This window comes from Macaca nemestrina, chromosome 3 (genome assembly GCF_043159975.1).
Source record: "Macaca nemestrina isolate mMacNem1 chromosome 3, mMacNem.hap1, whole genome shotgun sequence".
Taxonomy (NCBI): domain Eukaryota; kingdom Metazoa; phylum Chordata; class Mammalia; order Primates; family Cercopithecidae; genus Macaca; species Macaca nemestrina.
Genome location: NC_092127.1, coordinates 175742863 through 175765222, shown reverse-complemented (window position 1 = coordinate 175765222; position 22360 = coordinate 175742863). Strand labels below are relative to the sequence as shown.

The 22360-nt window shown below is 36.9% G+C and overlaps 1 protein-coding gene and 1 long non-coding RNA gene across 5 annotated transcripts in view; both read right to left on the bottom strand.

Annotated features, from left to right (window-relative positions):
* Positions 1 to 22360, bottom strand: part of LOC105487858 (potassium voltage-gated channel interacting protein 4) — a 1213665-nt gene that overhangs the window by 1139799 nt on the left and 51506 nt on the right. The gene's annotated exons all lie outside the window — the stretch shown is intronic.
* Positions 1 to 22360, bottom strand: part of LOC139362112 (uncharacterized) — a 127001-nt gene that overhangs the window by 53358 nt on the left and 51283 nt on the right. The window contains exon 2 of the long non-coding RNA XR_011620458.1: positions 1 to 22360. This exon is cut by the window's left edge and continues 53358 nt beyond it; it is cut by the window's right edge and continues 14071 nt beyond it. This is a non-coding gene — a long non-coding RNA (uncharacterized lncRNA).

Genomic DNA, 22360 nt, shown 5'->3' with positions numbered 1-22360 from the left:
TCTACAAAGAAAATTAATTATATTGAAAAAAGCTATAAAAATATTACAAAAGTAACTTGTGATATAGTGATACACTTCGCTATAAACGTATTAACTATCAAGATGTAGAAGTGGGTCAAATACCGTAATTTTTAACTATATCTGCAACAACTGCAATGTGATATTATGATTATGATTCTATCTATGATTTTACTGGAGGCAAAGTTACGCATAATTTCTGTGCTTTTTTGCTTACACACCCATAATTTAAGGACCTTAAATTAAATAGAAGTTAGTAAAATAAAGATGAAATTTTTATTCCTATGTAAGTTCATTGAACCCTTAAATTCTATTGGTGGGTCCTAGGTTAAGAAACAGAAGCAGGATTGTAAGTGGAGTACTAAATGAGGAAATACATTAATCAGAAAGAGAGGGGGAAAGAAAATACTTCCTTTCTCCAAGACTAAGTGCAAAAGAAAACTGGGGCTGTTCGAATGGAATTAATTGTAGAGCCAAATATACTCTTGCTCCACAGAGCAAAATAAAATGCTATTTTAAAAAAATAAGTGAAAATAGATTTCAAGCAGACTGCCTCATGAAAGTCTTTGAAAACAGAATGTGCTGAATTTTGAAGTGACTGACAGGATGAAGTATTTTTTAAAATTTCTAACGTATATTTCATCATAAAAAGTGAGTGAAAGTTCAAAGAAAGAAAATGGTAGGACTATACACTTATTTTATATACATGATAAAAGCAAACACGTTTTGTCAATGGGAGACTTGTGTCTGGATTATTTATGTTAGCACACTCTCAAATTTGTAGTGATAACATGTGCAAGCCAGCCCATCTGTTAGTGGCCAGACAATCTTAGACAGGCACCACTCAATTGCCTGGGTTAGGGGGAAAAAAAAAAGGATTAAAGATCAGCAAAAATACACTGACCAAGAACAATATCAGCAGATTTTAAAATAGGTCCATTAAAACCAAATACTGGGCTGGGTGCAGAGGTTCACACCTGTAATCCCAGCACTTTGGGAAGCCGAGGCGGTGGATCACCTGAGGTAAGGAGTTCAAGACCAATCTGACCGACATGGTGAAACCACGTCTATACTAAAAATGCAAAAATTAGCTGAGTGTGGTGGCGGGTCCCTGTAATCACAGCTACTTGGGAGGCTGAGGCAGGAGAATTGCTTGCACCCAAGAGATGGTGGTTGCAGTGAGCCGAGATGGCACCACTGCACTGCAGCCTCGGCAACAAAAGCAAAACTCCATCTCAAAAATAAATAAATAAATAAAACCAAATACTGAGTTACCATTCTCATTAAATGTATAACATAGTACCAAGGTTGGTTTTATGGTATCACCCTAGAATGGATCAGGAATTTAGAGGGAATATAGTAAGTAAGACTTAACAAGACCAAATGGTCACCATAGTAACAATCTAGTTTTTCTGCATCTTAAGTCTCTCCTCCTAATTTCCCTCTTTTCAACGGCCACAGTGAATTTCGGGGTTCTTAGTTTTTCCTACCACTCTCCTTTGTTCTCTGGCAATGACTGCCCTCCCACCTACCTGATTTTTCACCACTGCGTACTCTAACCTGAAGAACTTTGTGCCATTTTAGTACGCACAACTAATCACCCTGCAGATGCCTCCATTCTTTCTGGACCACCAGGTGTTCTCCAGTCCCGCTTCTGTTACTAACCCTTCTCATTTTACAAGAATATCTCTTAGATATTAATTCTTGGTCCAGCAAAAACCTAGAAGGCCTTTTCTCTCCATGTCACACAATCTCATAGTAGACACTGAGGAATGTTCTGGGGTTGTGGACAAAGAGACAGAGGTTTCTCAGAACAATTCAGATATGCTGAGTGAGCACAGAGAGATTTCTGAGAACAAGAGGGTAAGAACTTCTGGAGAACACAAGGCCCATGGAATCTTGCACTTTTGTATGTTTGTGTTTTGGGTTTTGTTTGTTTGTTTGTTTTTTGAGATGCTGTCTCGCTCTCTGGCCGAGGCTGGAGTGCAGCGACACAGTCTCAGCTCACTGTAACCAGTGGTATGGTCTCAGCTCACTGTAGCCTCCACCTTCCAGATGCAAGTCATTCTCCTGCCTCAGCCTCCCGAGTAGCTGGGATTACAGGCACGTACCACCACGCACAGCTAATTTTTGTATTTTTAGAAGAGATGGAGTTTCACCATGTTGGCCAGGCTGGTCTCTAACTCCTGACCTCAAGCGATCCACCCACCTGGACCTCCCAAAGTGCTGGGATTAGAGGCATGAGCGACAGTACCCGACCCTGCCCTTTTGTTTTGAAGATCACTGTGTCCTCTGATCAACGCTTTCTGCATACAGCATAGTTTTTGCATCTTCTGCCTATATTAATTAAGTTCATATTGTTTTCTGCTATTCGTCTGCATCCTTTCACTTACTGCCATCACCCTTTCAAGAAATATGTACTCACTCTGTAAATTAATGTTCCTGGTCCCTTCCAGTTAACCTAGCAATACCCAAGATGACAATGAGCAACACTTTCAACAATTTTATTTAGCAAATTTACTACTTTAAAGCTTAGGTCACTCTTAAGGCAATTTCTATATTTAAATCAATTATTTTATTTTCTTTTTATTCTGGACAACGTGAACACATACATGAAGACTCATAGACAATACAATGAAATATGGTCAGACAAGCAAGCTATATGTACTTCCTACACCTTGTGGGCCTCAGTGCTCTCATTTCTACAAAAGGACAGTAGATGTTATTAGAATGAAGTGAGATGAAAATAAAGAAGTGAGCTGAGTACTACTTAGTGGTTCCTTAAGTGGGAGTTCCTAGACCCTTGTGGGTCCATGGTAATACTTTCACGTACTTATAATGAAATTCAAAGAAATAGGCAATGAATTTTTCAGAAGACAAACTTTATCCAACTAAAATATTGTTTTGCATCCTTAGATTATCATGTGCTGTCTACATTTTTTAATAGAGCTCTTTCTTTTATAAAATCATTATGATTATAGACAGTAGTTTTCCCCCATTAGGTCCTTTATATTACAAAATGAAAATATGAACATATGCCATGTGATCACAGTCCACTTTTTAAAAAAATTGCACACCCTCAAGGAACTTAGAGAGGTCTGAAAAGCTGAGATCCTTGTCATAAGGCAAAACAGTTTCTGAGCATAGTTGAACTCTTAGTTGTCTTGGAAGCTCAGAGGTATCATATTGAAACCAAGAAAACCCCATGAATTGGAATGTTTTGGCAGTGCTTCTCACCCCTATCCCTCAGCATCACCTCCTTGTCAGAGGCCACGGACCTGTGAGTCATTCCTCTCAAACCAGACTCCAATCTGACCAGCATGGCTGCCCCCTTCAGGCAAGCCTGACTGTTGGCTGAAGAGTACCCTGGACTCCTGCATTCAGGCTTCTTGTCCAAACTTTAACTCAATAGACTGACTTCGTCATTTTGTTCTGTTTTTCTGAACATAAAATCAGGTCTTGCATATTGTAAAGATTTAGAAAACACAGGAAAGTATCAAGAAGGAAAATGGAACTCATCAATAACCCACCATTAAAGGCAACCAATTTTTCCCTTTATGATTTTCTTGTTTTGATAATTCATATATTATTTTTATTTTTATATAATTTGAATAATAATCTATTGATATGGTTTGACTGTGTCCTCACCCAAATCTCATCTTGAATTATAGTTCCCATAATCCCCACATGTCATGGGAGGGACCTGGTGGGAGGTAATGGAATCACGGGGGCAGTTACCTCCAGATTAGTCTCATGATCGTAAGTTTTCATGAGATCTGATGGTTTTATAAGGAGCTTTTCCCCACTTTCACTCTGCACTTCTCCTTCCTGCCATAATGCAAAGAAGGATGTGTTTGCTTCCCCTTCCACCATGATTGTAAGTTTACTGAGGCTTCCCCAGCCCTGCGGAAGTGTGAGTCAATTGAACCTCTTTCCTTTATAAATTACCCAGTCTCGGGTATGTCTTTATTAGCGGCGTGAGAATGGACTAATACATCTATGTATGGTTGACTGTCTTGCTTTTTAAGGACACATGGCATGGGGAGACTTTTGTCATGCTATTAAGAATTCTCTGAAATAACTGCATTTGTTGACCAAAAATGTTTTATCATATAATTTTTTTTATTATTTAAAAATAGCCTAATGGAAATGTTTGTTTATAAACCTTTGTAAGAAAACATAATTATCATGGTAAACAAATTAGCAGAATTGTTGAGTTGAAAGGTATGAAATTTTAAGGCATTCCATGTAGTCAATGTACATTAGTTCTCCTAATTTATACTCTCACCATCAATATAAGAATGTCTGTATCTCCCTTATTGGTACTTATTCTTAACCATAGTTAATTTGAAAACTGAAAAGCCAGCAGCTAGTTATTTTTATATTTTCATCATTAAAACCTACTGAGGTTGAACACATTTGATCTTTATTAGTCATAGCTCTTCCTTGGTCATTGTTATACAGGTTGAATGAAGTTTTTTCAAAATAATGTTGTTATTCTGTTTATTTCTAAGGTAAAAGGAAGAGAATAAAATGATATTAATGAGAATGTAATATATGGCATGTATAGAGCTTTATTCCAGTCTTGTAGTAGCACTCATAATTATTCTGGTGGATAGCCATCTAGGTTTCCCAGTAAACTGAAATACTAGAATCCAAACCAGGTGTGTCTGTCTTGAAAACCTTGAGCTTCACAGTCTGGTACACTTTCAGGAATGCTATCAATGTATGCAACTTAACAATGACTCTATAGTTTTAACCTCTTACTTCTTATGTGGATTTGTCAAGGGTAACACCAAACCAGAAGTTGCAAAAATAAAGATAAAACCCTTATTAATTGATAGTTTTCCATTCTTCCTTTCCCAAGAATACCTGCTTCTTCCTTTGGGAAGACATTTGTGATGTTAAATTGTTAAGTTGTAATTGTCATTGGAATATAGTTCATTTTTAAATCCTTATAGTGAATTACAACATTTTTTAAAGCCTCCAAGTTCTTAATTTCCTGGTGTTATTCTTAAAAAAAATTCCTTGATTTCACTCTAGAGAAATTTTGCCGTTCTCTCTTGACTAATATTTTTCTTGCAAATATGGCTATCATTTGTTTTTTGCTAAAGACATTATTCAAAGAGAAATTAACTCTTTATATCGAAATAATGCAAATGAATAAATGTGCTGTCATAATTGGGTAAATGTAGAGAAGCCAGCTTTTCTTCCTAATGTTAATATTTTGGATTATATATAGGGTTTAGAAGCTAAATGTGAAGGCAGTAAAAGAAAAATAGTACCCTAGGATAAAATAGTAAATATTATTTTCAATCTATGAAATTATGATGAGTATTGGAAACCTTAATTTCAAACCCATTCAGGAAAATGTACTACTATAACTAGGTCACTGTCCTTGAGTTTTTCAAGGGCTTTTGACCTGATCTAATGATTCTGGTGAATAGACTAAACTGCCTTGATCACAACTATATAGTAATCGTTAAGTTGCACACATTGATACACACACAGTATTAAGCAGAGTTATAAAGCAGCAGTATATCTGGGTTTGTGGAAATTGCCCAGTAACAAAAACTAACACTGTAAATATTAATACATTTCTAAATATGTTTTGGGTGAGTTGCAGGTAGCCCATTGTTAATGACAGTTTCCCAAAACATCAACTTTAAAATCTTTGAGACATCTTAGCCTTGACCCAAACTTAGCTCAATATTTTTCTGCTGCTTCATATAAAACAAATGCTATCAGGTACTCACAGAAATCTGAGAACCTGCCACTCTCATTTACTATAGACCCATATCCCATGAACATATTAAGATGGAAAAAGATACTACGCCTGGAAAAGATTATTTCTACACAAACTGGGAAGGATCAAGGCTGGTTCCAATCAAAGGAAATTTGAATCTACTAATACTTATTAAGCAGAAACTGTATCTGCTACATTTATAGTTGTGTCTTTTCTCATATGAAAGTGAGTGCAATTAAGTATAGGATGTATGTGAGATGTTACCTCCTCTCTCTGGAATTACTGCACAGTTTAATAGACATCAAAGAGTAAGATTCATAAGAAGGAAAGCACTGTGTTATGACATTTAACACTGGCTTATTCAATGCTCAACTGACTCATCAAGTGAGCATTACTGTCTCACCACTGTGAGTAAAAATATGAGGCTCAGAGTGATTAATTTGCTCAAAGTCACACAGCATTCAAATCTGGTAGGCAAGGGCTTGAACAGCCACTAAAGAAGATCGAAAGAAGCAGAAGACAGTGAAAAAAGCATTTTACAAAACATGAAGAGTTTTTCAAATTTTGTGTTTTGAGACTTAGTTGATCTTTAATGTCTCCAAGGCAAAGTTCAAAGCTAAGAAAAATATGCATTTCAAGGAGAAGAAAAGGAGAATAATTTTTGGAGTTGGGACACGGAAATCTAAGTAGACGGGCAGAGGAAAAGCTCGCAGAAGAAGAAACGGAAGCATGTAGGAGACCAGACAGAATCAAAATAGAAACTGAGAGATTGCACCAAAAGTAGCCTAGAGCAGTCTTTCAAGTGGCTGAGTCCCTGACTTCTGTAGGAAAAGAGCAGAGGGAGTTTGAACTAGTGTGGACTTCAGGAAGCTTGGGCTTTATTTAAATGCATGGAGAGCTCAGCAGCAAAAATGAAATGGAAGCCTCATCCATGAGTGGCTTTTCCTAAGGAGGGTCTTGAGAACTTCTTTTCCAGAATAACCAGATGTTGCCATGTGACCTTCTGAGGTACTATAGTTTTGCTAATGTAGTAAAAACAAATATTAAAGAGCTCAATAGAACTTTTTAATACCTGATTTTTTGCCCTGAAATTCACTTAAATTCCACGTAGTTATTTAGAATATGGAAATAAAATTAAAATGTACCCTGAATAGACCTTATATTCTATGCTCTCTAGGCCCAAGAAATAACATTCTAAGACCAAAATATAGACGTCAAAGAAAGGCAAATAAGTTTTATAAAAGACATTTAAATGGACAACCTAAAATTTTGCTTTTGAGGTTTTCTTTTTTTAAGAGACAAGGTCTGCCTCTGTGACTCAGGCTGGAATGCTGCGGCAATCACAGCTTGCTGCAGCCTTAAACTCCTGGCCTCAAGAGATCCCCCTGCTTCAGCCTCCCAAGTAGCTAGAACTGTAGGCAAGCACCACCATGCCTAGCTAATTATTTTAAAAAATTTTTAGAAACGAGGGCTTACTAGTTGCCCGAGCTGGTCTCAAACACTTGGCTTTAAGTGATCTTTTTGCCTTGGCCTCCCAAAGTGTTGTGATTACAGACATGAGCCACAGTGTCTGGCCTAAAACATTTTTAAAGTTGGGGAGAGTTCGATTAGACTGACAAAGGTATATTAATATAAGATTTTATTTTTAAAAAATCTTAGCTACACAGTCATGTGTGATGAACCATTGCTCCTGTGTTCTCTTTGATCTAAAAGCAAAGAACTTACTTTCTTTGTGACTACTACTTTGGCAGACAAATAATCCTAATTAACTTTAAACATATTTCCATTTTAGCAAATGTCATCCACAGTGCCACTGACTATCCACATTCTGTATCTTTTTTCGGCTATAGGCTTATTGAAAATAGGGTGGAGGTCTTTCCATGGTGTTTGTCTTCACATTAGTGACTAACAAATTCCTGGCCCATAGCAATCACTAAATAGCTTACTGATGAAACAACCTTTCAATTGACTGATGAATGAATGAAGTGAATGGAGAATGGATAGGGTAACCAAATAAATGGCCCAACAGAGACTTCTTTTTGGAATAAGCTAAACACACAGTAAACATTTCTGTAGTTAGAAATATTCAGGAGTAGGTCACATCATCATTTGCTAGGAATATAGTAGCAGGAACTCAAATGTAAGGTAATTAATAGATCAAAATTGCTTTGTAGGCTTCCTCCAAACTGACAGCCCTTCATCCTATTTACTGTTAATAGCATAAGCGAATCTAACCTATCCGAGGGAGTTGTAGGAAGATATATTTTAGGATGATAATAAGCCCAAAAACAATAACATACATTTGTTTCAAAGCATAAGTACTTCCCATTTGCTGGTGGCATAATGGCCAGTTCTTGACGACAGGCTACTATGCAGCATAACACTTTATTTCAAAGGAAGAAGATGGGGAATAGCGCATGAAGAAAGGTTGTACTCAGACAGCCACTCAGTTTTGAGTGCTACAATGCCCACCAACCTTGAGAGGAGCACTTCCAGACAAGAAAGTACAATGGAGCCATTCTCCTTAGAAGAAATGCCCTCCTCGTCTAGCCCCGCAGTTAGAGGTCTGGTCTCAGCACAGTAGTTCCCCAAGATGGCCAGATGGATGGAACTCATTATCTTTACAAAATTCCAAACAGGATAAATGGGACTTATTTCTTATTAATTCCCCAATGGAGCTACCATTGAGGGCTCTAAATTTTGTTACTTACAATAAGCAAATAAGCAGGAAGAAAAAGAGAAAAGAAGAACAGGAGGGATGGAGAGAATCCACTCACCAGGTGATCTATGATAAAGGCTTAGACAACTTGTCTTCAGGACATGTTGCTAGGGTCAACCAGAAAAAAAGGAATGCCAACATCATCACTTGCTACTGTCCCCCTCTCTCACTACTTTCTAGTCATTCTGTCTCTCTTACAGATTCTGAAAGATGATGACGTCACCACCACAGTCACTGCCTTCCCTCTTCCTGAAACTCTACCCCCAGGTCTTCAATGGTTCCTGGCTCCAGCTCACTACTCAGGAGTCCATCTCAGTGATTCTCTGCCAAGCAAAGTACAGTAGCCTCCCCTCCACTACTGTTATTTTCAAACTTGATTATTTAAATGGGTCCTTCATGGCACTTGGCACAATTTGTATGTTTAATCCATTTACTTCCTTATGTTCCACTTTGCCCATTAGAATATAAGCTCCATGAGGGCAAGCACAGTTTTGTGTTGTTCACTATGGCATCTCTAGTACCTTCTGCAATTCCTGGGATATAACTGAGGTCCAATAAATGAATACAGAAAGCAAGAGGGAGGAAAGGAAACAGAGGCCGAGGAAGAAATATTTGCAGCATTTATCTTATTTTATAAAAGTCTTCCATAATTTCATTCAATATTCATTTATTGAGCAATTATTACTGGCTGCAGGAAGCCACTGCATTTTGTAGAACTGAACATTGTTCTATCCATGAAGAAAGTCTCATGAAAAATACAGATGCCATATTTAGTACATGAGTAGTATTTTGCTTCATTGTTATTGCAAAATACTAAAAAATGCAGCCACGTCTTCATTTCTTGACCCCTGATCTACAACTCTGTCTTGTAGACTAAGAACTGCAGGAAATAGAAATGAATCACTTCCCCTCCAATTTCTATTTCTTGTTTTCTTGCCACAGGTTCTATTCACCCACTTAAGCATCTTAAGTCAATCAAACTTTTATAACCAAATCTCCTTAACAAATGCAAAACTCACTTCCCACCAAACAACCCTAATTTAGCACAAACTTTAAATTTCAAAGGAAATTTGAACGTGCTTTGCTTTAAATGTCAGGACTAGATTTTCAGACGGAATAATTAAGGGGGAGGAGACACTTCCTTCCAATAAAATAGATTGCTAGTTTGTGGAAAGTACTAAGAATATTATGTTTTTTTCCATATGCTACTAATGGGCATCCTGATGATCACATGAAGCTTGCTTCTTTGTCCTGACTGCCACGAAGACGAGAATATTTGCACTGAAATCCAAAGGATAGACATCCGTTCTTAAAAGGCAAATCTATCGGCTTGTGTCTTCTATTACGCCTGCAGTTTTCAAGTATCATTACTCATTCTTACAACAATCCATAATCCCCTTCTCATGTGGATGAAGCTTGTGGATTATTTTTTTCTTACTATTACATAATATGTCGTATTTCTTACATAAGTAAGCAGTTTTTTAGAACATGAAATTCTGTATTGTTTGGAATGAATGAGATTCATGCAGTTTTAGAAATGTTTTGGAAATTTTACTGAAACATATTTTGATTTTCCAGGTTTAATGTTTAGAATCTAATCATTATGACTGAAAAGGTATGTTATAAACTGATTTATACAGCATAATTTTCCAATTCATTGGGGGTGAAATTAAGCTCCAAAAGTGCCAAAAGCTTTCAAGATGCTAGAAAACAAATAAAAAGCAGATACTTGGAAATATTTTTGCCCAACACAAGCATTTTTCACACTACATCCTATCTTCTCTCTCAGGCTGTTTTCTGAAGGTCTTTCCATTTCTCTAATTATATCAGAGAAGGTTTCTCAGTTACTAAAATGTACTGTCCCTCTTCAACACTTAACCCTAATGTATTTTTACAAAGGGAGTAAGCAGATGGGTTTCTGCCAGCACCAGGGAGCTATAAACGGTTCCCACAGGGGGTGAGAGACAGGGTCTACATAAAGCTTCCATCGCAACTGTAAATCCCAAATCTGTGAATGCAAAGGTTTTCCATATTGAAAAGTGTGATCATGATCTTTGTGTCTTACCAAAAGATGTGACATTTAATAACTTTAAATATCTCCAAAGACTGACTTCAAGATCAGTGATATTCTCAGTGAAGTAAATGCGCCCGATACCTGTGGCAATCATTGAGGGCACACACACACAGATTACATTTGGCTAAATTACAAAAGCTCTTCTTCCTTTTTCATTTTTCTTCATGTTAAAATGTTCGTTATATTAGGAAACTAAGCTGTGTATGATAAATGCTTTTGCTTTATAGGGTGTGAGTGTTCAAACGATTACAGTTTGAGGACACACAATCACAAAAGTTTGAAGACCACTGAAAAAACTGCATGAAATCAAACAGTCAGGAATACAGGCTAAAAGCCCTGGTCTTAATTAAAAATATACTAAGTAGCAACCTATTGACATCATTGTCAGCTTCAGAACAAAGATAAAGTACAAATTTTTTTAAAAGAGAAAACTGACTTTGTGTAAAAGATAGACTCCAGACACAAAATACATAGAAAATGCTGTCTTTAAGAGTAGATGATAATGGCCTGGTGTCTTAGTCAGTCTGGGCTTCTATAATAAAAGTACCATGGACAAGGTGGCTTAAACAACAGAGATGTATTTGTCATAGTTCTGCAGGCTGGAAGTCTGAGATCAGGGTTCCAGCATGGTCAGGTTCTGGTGAGGACTCTCTTCCTGGTTTGCAGTTGGCCATATTCTGGATGTATCCTCAGTTGGAGCGGAGGAGAAAGAGTTAGCTCTCTCGTCTCTTCTTACAAGGACACTAATCTCATTCATGAGTGTTCCACCCCTAAGACCTAATCACCTCCTAAAGGCCTTACTTCAAAATACCATCACATTCAGGATTCAATTTCAATGTATGAATTGTGGGGGAACACAAACATTTAGTCCACATCACCTGGCGACAGGATGCTCCAAAGAGATTTCGAATGATGAATTTCACCCTTCCCCCATTTACCTTCCTAAATTGTTTCAAACACAGAGACTTACGAAAGAAAATGAATATTTTCTCTTTAGTCATTGTCATGCTTAAGGAAATTATGCTGAACTCATTTGCATGGAGATGATTCAGCCTTCTGAATGATTTCCTTAACTAACACAGTTATTATTATAGATGAGGTTATATAATTGAAAAGCTTAAAAGAGGTTGTAACCATCCTTGATATATTCTAACTCATAAAGAAAATATTGCCGATGATTGAAACCACTTGATTTTGCAGAATACTTGCTGATCATAAAAAGTCTTTGCAATTACTTTTTGAATTTCAAATGTAAACTTAGGGCAACTGAAAAAAAAGAAACTCTTGGTAAAACTTTCTACCTAGTGTTTTATCATTACTTGTTCAACTATGATAGTTCATATTTATGTAACACTTATTATGTGCCAGGTACTGTTCTCATTCTTGTTCATTATTTCATTTTATTGTCACAACAACTTTATGACTTACATATTATTAGGTATGATTCTTATCACCGCTTTACAGAGAAGAAAATTAACACAGAGAGAAGTTAAGTGACTTACCCCAAGGTCTCACAGAGCTGGGATTCAATCTTTGCTCTTAAACTCACTAAACTAAATCGATTCTGAACAAGGATAAATAAAACAAATTTAACACTCTGACTCATACACAGAATAACTTAAAGAAGAGTAAGGGAAAACTGGTGCAGGCCACAAGAATTACTTATGAAGCTTCTCTGTGGAACATTATGCAAAGTGTGTTGGATAATGCTTATCTTTTAACAACCAAAGTAGAACTGGTGACTAAATTCTCCCTGTGCCTAGACTCAAAGGATTCAGAAGCAATAAAAATGAGTCAAAACTTCAGGTTCATATTTCCATAATCAGGTTGCACTCAAAGCCTTGCGAACACAAGAAGATAAAAGGAAACTAGAAAGAAACAAGACTTTCAAATAGACCAGCACACATAAGGGTGATTAGGAGCCACTCTCCTCAACCGTTTTCCTTTGCTCTCAGGTGCAATCATGCCAGAAGCAGTTAATTCTGTACCCTCCCCTTTGCTACTTTCATATTTTGTATGCTCTGTTTCATTGCATTCACCATGCTACTATAACTGTCCACACCTTCTGAAGGGCTTCTGATCCTGCTCAGAGCTGGCCTACAGCTACTCTCTTCATGACTCAAGCAAAGCTCAAGGCTTTGCTTCCTCATCTCCAATCTGAAACTTCTATCTCGCTGAGCCTTTTTGGTCTTTGGCTTCATATCCAGTTTGGCTCTTTTTATACAGTCACATGGATCACCCGTTAAGTTTTACTTTTACTGCTACAAGTTGAGCATATCGAATCTGAAAACCTGAAACTTGAAATGCTCCAAAATTCAAAACTGTTTGAACATCGACATGACACAAGTTAGCCTGAACGCACCATTTTTTCACTATATTAATAGCATGTCATATTTTTATTGCTAAGTATTTACATGTGAATGAGTATAAGAAAATGATTGCTTATAGGTACGATATAAATTTAGAGTCAGGAGTGACAGTGGTGCCAACCAACCACAGGTTATCCACACAGGCGGCTGAGACAGTGACGCTTTCGCTTCTCCATAGGCCAGTGTATGGAAACTTTGTTTTATATACAAAAATTATGTAAAATATTGTATAAAATTACCCTTGGGCTATGTGTATAATGTGTATATAAATCATAAATGAATCTCATGTTTAGATTTGGGTCCCATCCCCAAGATATCTTATTAATTATGTATATGCAAATATCTAAAATCTGAAAAAAAAAAAATCTAAATTCTGAAACACTTCTGATCTCTGAGCATTTTGGATAAGGGATACTGAACCTGTACTATCAATAGCTGCAGGCAGGCATTGCATTAGGTACTCAACACTCATTTACCTCAAATGTAGATCAAATATGCAAGGCAAGAGCTATCATCCCTATGATCCTAATACACAAGGGAGACCAGAGAAGGTTTCTCTTGGGGAACGACATTTGAGCCAATAGCTTAAGTACGAAAAGGGTTTTAACTTGTGAATACTAGAAACAACTACCCCAGGCAGATGGTTCAGAACATGTAAAGGTTTTCAAGTAGGACCTAGAACTAACAATAAGCTAATGTGGCTAGAGAAAAACCTGTGAGGGGCAGAGTAGCAGAGTGGCCCAAGAAGGGACCATGCAGGCCAGGCAAGACTGAATAATGCTGGCTTCATGATGTATTTCCTCCACTCAACTATGTACTCAGTATTGCCATAAACCATGTTTCCACGTTTGATTCACGTGGGCTCCCAGAGTCTAGCATATTTGCTCACCCTTAGTGTTAGCTTGAATATTGGTTTTGGAATTGCTGGTGGCATTGATGATGAATTTGTTGGTGGTATCCACGATGGAATTGGTGGTGGTACTGGTGTGGAATTCTGATGGGATTGCTGGTCCTATTGATAGAGGCATTGTGGTAGTACTACCATTCACTAGAGTAGAAACACAGTGAATGTTTACTGATCATCCCCCTCTAAACGAAGACCTGTCTTTTTTTTTTTTTTTCCTTTGAGATGGAGTCTAGCTCTGTCACCCAGGCTGGAGTGCAGTAGCGCCATCTAGGCTCACTGCAAGCTCCGCCTCCCGGGTTCACACCATTCTCCTGCCTCAGCCTCCCGAGTAGCTGGGACTACAGGTGCCCGGAAGACCTGTCTCAATGCACCATATGTTATAATTCATATCATTCAGAGGCAAATGATAGTTAACACTGAAGCCTAGATGAGAAGGTGAAAAGCAATTAAAATGATTCACCTGGTTTTATCAACATGCCTGACCAGAGGCAGACTTAAGAATTTGGAAAAGCTGAATTTAAATAATTTACATTCGTTAATGACCACATCCTCAGCAAAATTCTTTCTGTACTTCTGGAACATGCTCTAACTCTTGTGTAAACACAGTCTGACTCTCCTTGAATCCTTTAAGTGTGATGTCATCTGTGAATGTTCTTCATAGAAATAACAGATTTGAAGAGCCTAAAGATCAATTTTATATTTCTATTAGTAATTTGGTATTCATCCAAATGGGGAAAAGGACCAGAAAATATCCTCTTTCATGAGAATGTTATAAATCACAAATTCCCTTAAAAATTTACAGGCAGCTTCATACCGGATACTACTATAAGGATGAAGAAGACACAGTCCCTGAACTTTGTGTTCATCTAATGATACCACTTATTCAGCACCACATACTTGTATTAAGCACATCATGTCATTATATTATTTAATCTAATGGAAATGTTATTATTCCAATTTTATACTTGAGAAAACTGAGGCCTAGAGAACTGCCTTTCCTTTTGGGAAAAGCATGGGTTTATGTCAGCCAGATCCTGATGGATTTCAATAGTGATGGTATAATGTTCAAGAACTTGAAGAAGAAACCCAGAGCCAGAGGATGAAACATAGGGTTTATTGAGGAGACTTACATACAGGGCAGTTCAGTGGTGGCAGGGTAGACAGGAGAACTGTGACCACTTGTAAACAGCATGCAGTTTATACAGCATTTTTACTTAGCTTTCTTTTCCAGCAACCTCCACCTGGCAATCTTTATTTAACCCAAAACAAACAGCCTAGATACTCTGCATGGCCTGTTTTCCAAGGGACGGGTGGAGGTTCAGATTTTCCTCATAGATAAGGAATGAATCCCTGGGTTGAACACTCTTGGATTTCTCAGACTCCCCATAGGGTCTAAGAATAGAATTCAGGGTATACTTAAATTAAGTGACCGCTGTCAGGTACATCTGCCATACAACTTGCCATTCATGAATCTCATCTCCTGCCTTGCTCCTTGTATAAAGACACTGGGAAATATTTAAGTATTGCATAGTACATCGATGAACCTTAAAGCTAAGGATCCAGGGTCTATGGGTGAGAATTCCATAGGAAAGTTCCACATGGTTCTTCAGATCCCTAAGAAAGGAGTCAGGGACAAAGAAACACCTGAAGGATAGACACTGGTGATGACTCTGAAGTACATATGGGCACAACGTCTCTGAGCAGGGTGACCGATTTTTACCAGTGTATTGTGTAGAGTGAGGCCAGGACTTGGAGGGAATGGAAGACCTGTCTAAGTGCACAGGGTCAAACAATGATCTGTTAACCTCAACGAGTAACCCATTAATTCATTAATCATTTTGTTTTTCTCATAACATTTTGTCCAAAGGAATTTCATGCAAAAATCTGTACCAAATAAGAGAAAACCATTTGCTGAACTCTATCAATAATTCTTTTATGCCTGACTCACTGGTTTCTGAAATTCTACAATCAGAAAGTTGTCCCTTTAAATCAAAGCACTAGCCTTACAAATAAATTAGGAATTACTAGGCATGGTATAACGTAGAGTAGATAATTTGCCTCTGTCTCTTTTTCAGAACAGCTTTGATGAATTAAGTTGAGAGTTGTGGTAAGAATTACAATTAATAAAGAAGGGGAAAGTTTAGAAGGGAAAGGCTAGGGGTGATTTCTGTCAACTTACAGTTTAAAAATTACAGTGTGAAAATCTCTGGATTTACCGAGATATATCCCCAATAGAAATATGTACATGCTTACCAAAGATATGTCCCAGACTGTTGAGAGAACGCTGTTGTCAATAGTTAAAAAGCTGAAACTGCCAAATTTTTCCACAGATACTAGAATAGATAAAATAATTGTGTATATTCATGCAAAGAACCAAGAACCAAGAGCTTGCAGTGACCCGAGATGGCACTACTGCACTCCAGCCTGGGTGACAGAGCCAGACTCCGTCTCAAAGGAAAAAAAAAAAAAAAGACAGGTCTTCATTTAGAGAGGGATCATCAGTAAACATTCACTGTGTTTCTACTCTAGTGAATAGTAGTACTACCACAATGCATCTATCAATATGACCAACAATCCCATTAGAATTCCATCGCCAGTACCACCACCAATTCCATCGTGGATACCACTAACAAATTCATCAATGCCACCAGTAATTCCAAAACCAATATTCAAGAACCAAGAACTTATTCACTATAAGAACCAAGGGTAGATTAACTATTGCTGCATAAAACAACATGGATGAATCTGACAGATGTCAGATGTCATGATCAACAAAAAAAGGCCTACACGAAAGAGTTTGTATTAGGTGATTAGATTTATCCAAATACAAAAAAAAAGAAAGAAAGAGGAAGGAAGGAAGGAAGGAAGGAAGGAAGGAAGGAAGGAAGGAAGGAAGGAAGGAAGGAAGGAAGGAAGGAAAGAAAAGAAAAGAAAAGAAAAGAAAAGAAAAGAAAAGAAAAGAAAAGAGAAAAGAAAAGAAAAGAAAAGAAAAGAAAAGAAAAGAAAAGAAAAGAAAAGAAAAGAAAAAAACAGGGTGAATCTAAGTTAGGCTGCTAGAAGTCAGCATTGTGATTACCCTCACAGGGGCAGGGCAATTAGTGACTGTTCTAGAACAATAGGGAAGTTTTTGTGGTGCTCGTTAGAGTGTGTATGTTCATTTTGTGAAAATTCCTGGGGCTCTACATTAATGGCATGGCCATTTTCTGTATGTATATTATGACTTTAAAAAATGCAAAAGCAAAAAATAAAACTGTTGATTTTGCATCAAAAGTCTATCTTAAAAATTAGGTCCCAACAGGTTATAGAATCTTAGGTGATCACTTAACCTCTGTAAATCTTAATTAAGTTGTCTATAAAATAGATGCCTATCACAATGGATTAAAATAGATTACAAATTGTAATATGCTTTGTAAATTATAAAGTTCTGTACAACTGTTAATTATTTAAACCAGTGGTTTGCAACCCTTGCTGTGAATAAGACTCACCTAAGAAGATTAACAGGGACAACTAAATAGGCATGTTTATTCCCACTACCCTACAGATTTTGATTTCCTAGGTCTGGAAAAAAGCCAGTGCATCTCTATTTTCAGCAGTTCCACAGGCAATATAGCCACAGCTTTGGGCCATTGATTTAGAAAATATCTTCTTATTTCAAAAGTTAATACCCCATTTCGGTTTTGTTTCTGAGATCTGCATAACTCATCTACATTTTGCCAATCACAAGTTACAGACACAATAAAATTTCAGGAAGTCTAATGCATTTAGATAACAAATATCTGATGAGTAAGCAAGAGCCTTAATGAGCAAAAAGATATCTCATATTAAACCAGGCACCCAGAAGCAAAAATTGTTTGTGTGTGTGTGTGTGTGTGTGTGTGTGTGTGTGTAAAACTCACAAATAAATTATAAGGGCAGAATGCCTTCCTAGTAATATCCAAAGCCTGAGTACATGCCATTGTATATCTATGCCAGAAATCATGATCCAATTTATGCTTTGGTTTTGTTTTCCCTCCACTTGAGAAATGAACACCAGTTGTCGAAACAGGTTTTTATAACATTTCTTTTGATATCCTTTTCATGTTTTTAATAGTATGTTGTTCCAACAATGAGGCTTCTTAGACTTATAAAATTGCTAGACCTCAAGAAGTATATCAATTCCCATCAATGAGTAAAATGCATAAAATCAGAATGGTTTGGAGTTTTTCTTTGAATCCCTATGATATTCAAATTGCATCATTCATCTCCCCCTAATTTTCTCCTTAGACAAATTCATTACACACAAGAAAGAGTTCAGAGCAAAGCAATCCAACATTTGCAATTTACTTGTGTACATGTTGCCCCAACAGTACATACTGAATAATGATTGAATTTAACAGAATAGTCATTTTGAGACTAGATCATTTCCTATAGCCAAAAATAAGATACTAGATTTTATGTTGCCTTGTTGTTGAAATGCAGTTAAAACCAACTCTACCTCAAATACATGAAGCTGTACTTGCATGATATTTTTATTGGCCAACATATAGTTTTAGAGAGGATTACATCTGAATTGAATTTTCAGTGCTGCTGTGTGCATATTAAAGGTTTCCCTTACTTCCTGCTTTAGGATCCTGGTTAGCATTATTCATAACCTTGAAAATAATCTAGTCCAGTATCATTCTACACTTTTACCATATATATGTTATGGAATAACCTGTCACCTAGATCACATTCTGAATTTTTAAAAAATAAAATAATGAGGCCAGGCAGGGTGGCTCATGCATGTAATCTTAGTACTTTGGGAGGCCAAGGCGGACAGACTGCTAGAGCTCAGGAGTTCAAGACCAGCCTAGGCAACATGGTAAAACCCTGTCTCTACTAAAAATATAAAAAAAAAAATTTGCTGTGTATGGTGGCACGTGCCTGTAGTACAAGACACTTGGGAAGCTGAGGCAGGAGGATCACTTAAATTAGGAGGTAGAGGCTGAAGTGAGCTGAGATTGCACTACTGCACTCCACCCTGGGTGACAAAGTGAGACCTGGTCTTAAATGAATAAATAAATACATACATACATACATACATACATACATACATAAATATGAAAAGCTACTTTTTGACGCAATCTCTCCTCAAATTTTTCTTAGAAACTTACTTATAATTAATTAGGTATGGTTCATTAATTCCTACCTGTTCTAAAAACTAAGGCACTACAAAAATAATAGGTACATCATTTGTGACTATCTAAGGAAACACAGAGCTTACAAAAAAAGAAACCAAGTAGTAATATAGAAATAATGCCATTTTCCATTTTCAACAAATCATGTCATCAAAGACATAATGCAGAGAATTACAGAATATTCAATAGCAAACATTAAAAATTTACATTCTGATTAGTGTTATTTTGTCACTTATAAATAATTTAAATAAAAGTTTGGTGCTGTTCTGTTATTTCACATTGCTAAGGTATGAACTCTCCAACAAAACTTGTTGTTTTTCCATCTTCAAAGAAAATCTAAACTTTAATCTTTTACACAGTGTAGGGATAAAATCTTTCTACTACTTAGTGCAGAAAAGATGCTGAGTTAAATGTCTTGATACCTTAGTACTCCATCTCTTTCCTTTCTGTTGCTTCTGGAAGCCATCTGAAGATCGACTATCATTCCTGTAGAGCTGACTCAGTTTTTCCTGGCTTATTTCTGCAGCTGTCTCTCATTGTCTCTGTCCCTCTAATCCATGTTCTCTTATCTCTTCTCTCTTCTTCCCCTGACTTTCTTCCCTCATGTTCCAGGTGAGCTGGTGGGCTTTCCATCCATAGTGGGACGGCTGCCTTACATTTCTCAATTGGAAGACGAATCAGTTGGACAATTCTGTGGGACATCTTTGTTGTCTTGCTAAACCTTCATAGGCCCCAGGGGTTTTGTTTGTTTTGTTTTGTTTTCTTCTTTGTTTTGGTGATAAGATAATCTTGATCAAGCAAAGCTCTAGAAAGGTGAGTTTACTTTTGGTCAAAATGAGACAGACAACTGCTTTCAACATTTCTTTTTCTCTAGGTATGTGATAAGGACAAAAGATAAAACTCTCTCAAATGGTAGTTGAAATATAGATTTAAAGGTGCTGTGAACAACAGAGTTGCCTTTAAAATCATTTCATCAGCACAATACTGTGGTTGAAAGCATGAGATACTAAGAGTTACACTATCTACATTCAAGCATCAGCTGTACCACTTATTAGCTGTGTAACCACAGCTACCTCTTTATGTCAGTATTAGGAATGATAATAAATCCTATTTTGTAGGTTCACCACAAGAATTAAATAAGTCCACACATTTAAGGCACCTAGAATAGGCCCTAGCAGAACATAAATGTTCAAATATTAAATTATTTTAATATATTTTGGGTTTCATTAGGCCAGCAAAAGTAAGATAAGTATCTATAGTTTGGATAGTGAGAACTACAACAAGAAAGTGACTACACTATACTTTGCATGAACAAAAAGGAGCTAATTAGAAAGTGGCCCACAGCATCTGTCCTCAGATTGAGAATGGGAAAAGACCCTTCCCCTGTACTCTTCCAATTGGTGGCCATCTAACAACATTCAATAAAACTCAGATTGATCGATTTATACCTCTCTTTTTCTATCAAGGTGCCTCAATGCTGCTAAGTGATGCTAAGTTCTAGGGTGATTCTGGGGTGCCTGAATCATCCAGACATTCCTAAAGAATAAATGAAGGGTTGGTGGAAAACTGTTTGGTCTGTACTGATGAGGCTTTGCCAACTCCATCACTAATCCAGGGTTTCAGATATTTTACTATAAGTTTCTTTGCTCTAATCCATGCTAAGACCTTTCTATACATAGTCTCACTTCCTCCTTATAACTATTCTATGAAACAGAGTTCATCATTTTCTCCATCTTACATATGAAAGTTCACTATTTGCCAGGCACTTAAAGTTCAGATAAAAATTACCCAGATATAGTCACCACTCTCTTAGAATGCACACTCTCATAGAGAAAACACATTTAACCCTATTAATAAAATAACGTGCTTAAAATTATTACACACACCTAAAGGAGCTCCACAAGGTATTATCAGTTCATATTATATGGAAACCTGGTTTTAGAGACTACAGAAGGACAAAGTATATGTAAACATATAGTTGGTAGCCCATGGGGATATCTAAGAAAAAGGACTTGTGTTTGCAACAAAGCTGGGGTAGAAGGTATCATGGCACATTCTAGGATATGACAGAAGACCTGGCTTGTTGGAAATCAGAGAGAGAAGAGGAGTAAGGACAATGGAAAATGTGAGTGTGGTCTGTTGAGGCTATCATGAAAGGCCTCAGGATCACGTTAAATAGTTTAGGCATGATGCATAAGACAATTCACAGCCATTTAAATATTATAATCAGGTCAGGTACGGTGGCTCATACCTGTAATCCCAGCACTTTGGCAGGCCGAGGCAGGCAGATCATTTGAGGTTAGGAGTTCGAGATCAGGCTGGCTACATGGTGAAAACCTGTCTCTACTAAAAATACAAAAATTAGCTGGGTGTGGTGGCATGCACCTGTAATCCCGGCTAATCGGAAGGCTGAGGGAGGAAAATTGCTTGAACCCAGGAGACAGAGGTTGCAGTGGGCCAAGATTGTGACACTGTACTCCAGCCTGGGCAACAGAGTAAACTCTCAAAAAAATACATAAATAATAAATAAATAAATATTTTAATCATGGAAATAACATGCTTATATTTGTTTATACCCTGGCTATAGTGTATAGATTGGATATTGCCCCTCTCTCTTGCATTTAACTCTTCAGCCTCTCTTTTGTGATATTTTTGTGTAAAGCTTTATATAAGACTTTAAAATTTACACTTTATTTTTACCATAAGAGAACAGTAAGACCTTTAGCCACATTTCCTTTTTAAAGGATATTTATAATCCTCAAGAAAAGATAGTAAAGGCATTGCCTACAGAAATAGAGATTTGAGATAAGAATAATTTTTTTTCCTTTTTGCCTACATTTTAGTATTTCAGAAGTTCTAATAAGACAGTAAAAGAATAGCATGCCTGTAAAAGCAAGGTTCTAATTTACATACCAACTTAATTGGCCATGAGATCTTCAACTTCTATTTCTTCCAACACAACTGTCAGAGTTTTTTTTTTTTTTCTTGCTCTTGCTGTAAAAATCCTCGAAGAGTAAATAGATTTATGTAACACAATGTTCTTAAAACTTTGACCTACTCATAATTCAGTATGATTTTAATTCCTTTATACCTAAGTGCTAGGCAACATGCCACAGTGTGAAATAGGAAGGGGAAAGAGATATATTTAGAGTTTGGAGGGCAAGAAAATAAAAAAAAAAATAGGGCTAGTAACTGTGAAAGGGCTTTAGAATGAATAATCTAAAGGACTTCCAGGAATGGAAATGAAACACTCTTAGAGAGCAGAGAAGGATGATCAACTAGAAGCCTCCAGTGATTGTCTTTGCCACAGGAACACCAAATTGAGCAACTATTCACACGAAAAATCAACTTCATAAGAACCAAAAATCAGG